Raw genomic sequence first — 7,204 nt, forward strand, 5'->3', positions numbered from 1 at the left:
TAAAGGCTGACACTAGAATCAAAGTAACCAAGAAAAAGAAAGAACAAACCTACCAACCTCTTGTTTTCATATATTTATTTGAGTGTGGAGATGGTTCAGTTAGTAAAGTGCTTGCTATGTAAGCATGGGGACCTGAGATCAGTCGGCAGCACTCACATATTTTAAATGCTGGGTGTGGTGGCACATGTCTGTAATCCCAACACTGGGGAGGTAGAAGCAAGGACATCCATGGAGCCCACTGGCCTGCCTGTCCAGTCCAGTCAGCCAGTTCCTGACCAAAGAGGGACTCTATTTCAAAGTACAGGTGGACAGTATCTAAAGAATAACACTGAGGTTGATCTCTGGCCTACACACACACACACACACACACACACACACACACACACGCACACGCACACACACACGCACACGCACACACACACGTGTACCTATATACATGCATTCACAACTATATAGATGAATATATGTATTTAAAAGTCAAAACACTAAAATTTCTACACACACTGTAGAGCATGCCCCACTTTGATGGACATCCATGCTGCAGGCCCCGGATTCTGACAGAACTTGCGGCTACCCAGAGAGGATGCCACGTGAAGGTCGCACTAAGCACAGAAAACCCAAGCTGCAAGTTCAGGGCCACACGTCTGTTTTCCCCCTGAAGGAAGTACAGCTAACACAGGCCTGAGCATTCCTTAGAGGATTTCAAGCCTTTAATTACTCATTTTCAGGAAATTACTTGTTCTCTGGAAGAAACAATATTTTGCTTTGAATCTAACTACACGAAATTTGGATCAGTAAAGAGGTGTGGTCTCCAGGGAACCCAGAGAACACAATGGACCAGAGCCTGAGTCACAGGCAATTCTTGAGCTCATTCAGACTTTGGGCCAGCTATGCCAGAGTTCCACACACTAGCCCCTTCCCTTGTCTCTTCTTCCTCCACTTCCACCCCTTGTGTTAAGATACAAAAAAAGAGGGAAGAAAGATCAAGAGGAGGGGGGGGATGGAGATAAAGACTAGAAAGAAGACTAAGAATGCAACTCAGTAGTTCAGTTTTTGACATGTGCAAAGGGCTTGAGTTCAAATCCCAACAATGCAAAAAGTGAGAGAGAGAGAGAGAGAGAGAGAGAGAGAGAGAGAGAGAGAGGCAGAAGAGGAAGAAGAGGAGAAGGATGAGGAGGGCAAAGGATGAGGAGGAGAAGGAGGGAGAGGAGGAAAGTTGAAAGGCCAAAAAGAAAAACACATTTTGGAAATGCTCATTCTGGGTTCTCAGCACCTACATTTTGAGGGAATGCTGGTTTCCGGCTCCTTTCATCTCTGAACAATGAATAAGATGGCAGGGTGACTAAAACTGTGTTTCCCCTAAAAATTTCAAAGTCCTAAGTTGTTTTATCTGGGAAGCTTCCACTAGGTAAGAGTGCTGAGCAATAGAAACAGAAACTAGCAACAGAGAGAGGCCTGGGTTTTGTTCTCCCCTAAGAAACATCCAGTTAAAATGTTCACTGTACTCCTGCAGTAGGCAGCACTGGGAATTTGCCAAACATGAGCTTTAAATAAGCTCACTTCTTTGCTAATTAAATAGCTGTGGGAGAAACTTCTTCATGGTCCAAATGTCCCCAATCCACCCTGGTCTCTGACACAGCCTACACTGAGTCCTGCCCTGTAGCAGGGGCAGCAGCTTTCTAATGGAAGTCTAACTAACCTGTGATCTGCCTGGGACTACAGTCTCTTGCTTACTCCAAATCAAATAGTTAAGAGTGAAACTTTTAACTTAGATTTTGAAATAATTCCACACTTACAGGAAGGTTACAATACAAAGGGCTCCTTACTCACTTACTCCAACTTCCTGTAATTTCCACACTTGCCTTTCTCTCTCGCTCTCGCTCTCTCTCTCACACACACATATTTATACATACATCCATTATTCTTTGATAAAATATTGGTTTATTTTATTAGAGACGAAATTCTTCATTTGTTTACTTATAAAAAGAAACCAGATCTAATTCCTGAAGATTCTACACATACCTCAGAATGTGAAGTTGCATAAAGATCTAAACAGTGATCAAAGGGAATATTGATTTGGGGATCATGAGTTATAAACCCTATTACAAAATTTAAAAAAGACAAATCTTCCTCTTTCTAAAACAAATCCTTTATTTCTAATGACAAAATTCTCGACTGTGGTTCATCTTCAAGGATAATATTTTCTAATATCTAGAAGAGTGTAATATAAGGGCATCTAAGTAGAGTCATCTCAGAATGGTGAATGCAAAGGGGGGGGTGTTCCCCCTAAACATCAATTAGCTATTGGTAGCATAAGGCACAGCTATGATTTAGAATATCCCAGTGCCACCTCCTAAACATTGTCCTGGAGTAGTCTTCCAAAGAGGGGGCGCTCACTTCATCCTTCCCTGACCCCCCTTCCCACTCTGAGTCTCTGCTATTAAAAGGCCACAGCTCCAAGACACCCAGGACTCTAAGATGGTACTTTAAAGAACGCTGTCCCTAGGTCATCAGGCAGACCTACTTAGGAGAAAATCTGCCATCGTAACATCTCATCAGCTCATCACATGCCTGGCAGGGCAAGAGTCTTTTCGCCCTCCTTGAAACACAGGAAACACCACACTGGACCAGTACGACCCAACTGTGACCATGGACAGCAACACCTAGGCGTGAACAGTGCTTCTTTTTCTTCAATTCACCATGAGTCCATCGTTCATGAATATAGAAAAGTCCTTCGTAAGTTTTGACCCTAACCAAAAAAGGGAATAATGCAAACTACAAAACTGCATGAATGTATTGTAACAAAAAAAAAGCACTATCATGACCCAACTGTTCCTTTTTCTGATGGCCTCACAGCTTTTCTTTCAGTAACCAACCTGTGTGCAGCATGTAGATCATGCATCAGAGAACACCCTGAGGGAGAGATCTGAAAATAAAATAGGCCCAGAGCAAAAGACTAATGGAGCCACTTTCAACTGGAGATGCAATGGAAGAACCTCCACCTGTGTGTTTATTATCTCTGTATCAGGCATTTGTATAGTGCAATATTCACCATCATCAAAAAGAGTGCAAGAACTTGGTGTGAGGGCACACACCTTTAACCCCAGCACTCAGGAGGCAGAGGCAGGGAGATTTCTGTGAGATCAAGGCTAGCCTGGTCTACATAGCCAGTTCTGGACCAGCTGGGGCTACAGGGAGACCCTGTTAACAAAATAGAAAAAAACAATTCAGGAATAGGGTAGGGAGATGTCTCAGTGCGTAAGAGTAAAACATGAGGATCTGAGTTCTGATCCCCAGCACCCACTATGTAAAAAGTTGGGCATGGGGACTGGAGAGATGGCTCAGTGGTTAAGAGCACTGGCTGCTCTTGCAGAAGACCTGGGTTTGAATCTTAGCACCCACAGCAGCTAACAACCATCTGTAACTCCAGCTCCAGAGGATCTGATGCCCTCTTCTGACCTCTGTGGGCATTCACCTGTGAGCACAGCGCTGAGGGAGAAAGTCAGGAGGATTGCTGCAGCTCGGTGGAAAACAATGAGCTCCAGGTTCAGAGAACGCATATGTGTACACACACACACACACACACACACACACATACACACACACACACAAACACACACATACAAGCACTGCAGGAACCTGTGGAGCAGATAAATACTTAATGATATGGAGAACTGTTGTAAAAGTCACCTAGTAAAGGAGAATTTTTTTTAAAAAATTTATTTAGTATTTTCATTTTATGTGTATGCATGTATTGCCTGCATGTAGGTAAGTGCACCCATGTCGTGCAATGCCTGCGGAAGACAGAAGAGACTGTTGGATCCCCTGGAACTGGAGTTACGGACAGTTGTTAGCTGCCATGTGGGTGCTGGGATTCAAACTTGGGTCTCCTGCCAGAACAACCAATGTTCTTAACCGCTGAGGCATCTCTCCAGCCCTGCAAAGGAGAATTTTTACACACATATTTTGTTTAAAAGGAAAGACACAAATGGAAAGGGCGGCAAGCTCCACACTACAGTTCCAATGCAGAGAGAACTGTTCTCTCCTTTCTCCACTGTAGTTTCAAAACACTGCAATACACATACTAAATTCAATACAGAAGACATTTAAATAATATGTAATAGCCCATCTTTGCAAACATCTGAAAAATGCAAGCATGCGCTGTACAACACACAAAAGCAATACCTTCGGTTCTCTGGTTGTCAGACCCTCCGTTCATGTATACCAAAATGCATATTTCTGGAGGCTGAAGAGATAGCCCAGAGGTTAAGTGTTGCTCTTACAGAGGACCTAGGTTCAGCTCCCAGCACCCACATTAGGCAACTCATAGCCTCCTGTAGCTCCAAATCCAGGAGATTTGATGGCTTCTTCTGGCCCCTGTGGGTACCTACACATGCATGGGACACTTTCCCATAGACACATAAATAAAAACAAACCTTCAAAAAATAAAAATGAAATGCATCTTTCCTTTTTAATGCCTACACCAAGAACAAAATCACTCTTTTTAAAATTAACTTTAGTAAGAAAGTCCAGAAGACACTCTGTGCTTTGTAATCTTGTCTGTCCAAAAGAAATTCATCCACCTGGTATACTTTCCCCATGCCAGGAACTCAGGGGGGCACTGGGGATACTGGGATGGCAAGGTTCTGTCCATCACTAGTATATCAGCGTTCAGGAAGCCCCTGTCAATCTAACCAAAGTCCACATGCACACAAAACTGCAGGGCTTGGAGCCCACCTATGAACTCCTATGAACTAAACACGGGTTTTTTTTAAGGGCTAAACCAATGTTGTACATTGTTCCTCAGATGACACATGAATCTTAAAATGCCTACTGTTTGGATTATTCATGAGAGCCGTGCAAGAAGGATGTCCCAAGGATTTCTGCCAGGGATATGCCTGAGATTAGAGATAAGAATCGGCCATCTGGAGCTGCCCCCACAATGGAAAACTCCATCACGCAGTGGAACTTTCCCATCTCTATCAACTGGAGGATTTGCCTGAGAACACGGACAATTTAAGGCCTTCTCAGCCTCAAAGTCACTCAGTCCACACTGGCTAAGGGTGGCTTTTCTATTCACAGCACCCAGCATGCTTAGCTTTCACTCTGTCGGCTCCGTGTGTATGTCTGTCTGTGTCTGTGTGTGTCCGTCTGTCTGTCTGTGTCTGTATATGAGTGCCTCTGTATGTGTCTGTATTTTTTTGTGTGCCCATGTGTGTATACATGTCTATATGTGTGTCTCTGTATATCTATGTCTGTATATGTGCGTGTTAATGTGTCCCTATGTGTCTATGTGTATCTCTATGTCTGCATGTGTGTCTCTGTATGTCTATGTGTGTGCTGGTCTAAGTATGGTCTGCGTTTATGTTTCTGTTTACCATACCCTACAGGAGCTCATTAAGAAATAGTCTAACTGTTATACTAAGTGAAGTAACATAGACTCAGAAAAACAAATGACATATGTTCGCCCTCATATGTGGCTCCCAGCACCAAATCCTTTTAAATTCCAGGTCCTTTTAATAAGATGATGCTGTACAGCAGTCCCTTCTGCATGAAATAACTACCATCATCACGACTTCAGCTGAGCCTGATTGCTAAACATTGTCACAATTGGGCTTGTTGACAGTTGTGCTCATTCATTAAAGGAAGACCAAGTAGGGTCATTGGACCCTCACCGGACTATCCAGCCACTCTTCCCAGCCAACTGTATGTAATTTGGCCCTAATCACACGAATTTGGCCCTAATTACATATCGTCTCCTGGGTTTGGGGAGGGCTAAAGCATACAATCTAGGGAAGGCTAGGAAGAGAAGGCATGACCCATGCTGGGTAAAGGCTTTCCAGTGTGCATACCCTCAGGTCATACATACACCTCAGCAGCCCCTAAGTTATCTCTGTAAGTAAGCTCAATAAATTCATCGGTTCCCTAGTAAAACTTTAATCAAACACTGGCTTAACACTAGAACCCTAAAAGGGAATAAGCATTGTTTAGTAGCCCCAGGAAAAGAATTCTCACAACAGATGGAAATTTTATTTGTTAATGCTATTATTTCCTATAATTATTTAAAAAAAAAACAAAGAAAAAAATGAGAATGTAAAAGATGTTAAAAGGATGTGGGAATGGAGATATTTTCCAAAATAGAAAAAAATGAGAAAGCCTAAGCAAGAGATGAAGGTCTGCGTAGGTTTGTTACATATAAAGAATGAGAATAATATACACATAATCTTAAAATGTCTATGGTCATAGTTTAGTCAACTAGTTTAAGGAACAAAATATATATCTAGTCAAGGTTTATCTGAGAATATTTGTTTTTTTACCTAAGCTTTATCTACACAGCACATGGTAATTCAAAGTACCAGACTGGTGGAACTAACCTTATTGGATGTTTAACAGTCACACTTAGGCCTATACTAAACTTGACAGAGGGACTTAAAAGACAGTTTTTGCCCCTTGGCCTCCAAGGTTGACTAAGTTCCAGGGACTGTGGAGCATCTGTCAAAATATTCTGTAACTGTGCTGAGTCACCTGTCCTCTTGTTCAGGGAGACATGGAGACCCCATGAGATGGACTTGAATCAGTGTCCTGTCTACAAAGAGGAGGGTCAGCTTGGAGGAAACATCTCATTCATGCTTGCAGGTGAAGCCAGCCACGGTTGAGCAGGACCTATGACTTATCTTCAAATACACGGAACTGGTAAAAGAAAGGTGCCAAGAGCTCCTCCCAAGCCCATGTGACCCCTCAGGAACAGATCCTCAAATGACTTTAAGTGTAAATATAAATTGATTTATTTGGGCCAACTGTATGGTCTTAAACACTCAAAAGGAAAGTATAACCAAAGAGTAAAGTCATCAGTATATTTCTTTAAGAGTTCAAGGGATTACACTTCCCAAACATTAGGCTTAAGTCCATAAAAAAAGTTATTTAGACAATCATTTCTCATTGATGATTTTGTTACTAATCAGAAAGTGCTGCTCAGATGTAAGACTTCAAATCTTGGTCTGCAATACTGTAGTGCCCACCTGTAGCTAAGGGAGACAACCAGCTATTTTAAAATGATGGCCAAATTTGTTTTCTCCCCCTATCTAGAAGCCTTTGAGAGGGAACTGACACTGATTCTAACCACTCCAACAGCTATCAAAACGCCTGAAAGTAAATCCTGAATCCATCACTCTAGAGTCCAGCCTTGGCAGACAAAAGAAAAATG

At 42.5% G+C, this 7,204-nt stretch overlaps 1 protein-coding gene across 1 annotated transcript in view; it reads right to left on the reverse strand.

Moving 5' to 3' along the window:
* Positions 1–7,204, reverse strand: part of Erg (ETS transcription factor ERG) — a 202,476-nt gene that overhangs the window by 113,702 nt on the left and 81,570 nt on the right. The window lies entirely within an intron of this gene.

This window comes from Nannospalax galili, unplaced genomic scaffold (genome assembly GCF_000622305.1).
Source record: "Nannospalax galili isolate Female #2095 unplaced genomic scaffold, S.galili_v1.0 scaffold192, whole genome shotgun sequence".
NCBI classification, from domain to species: domain Eukaryota; kingdom Metazoa; phylum Chordata; class Mammalia; order Rodentia; family Spalacidae; genus Nannospalax; species Nannospalax galili.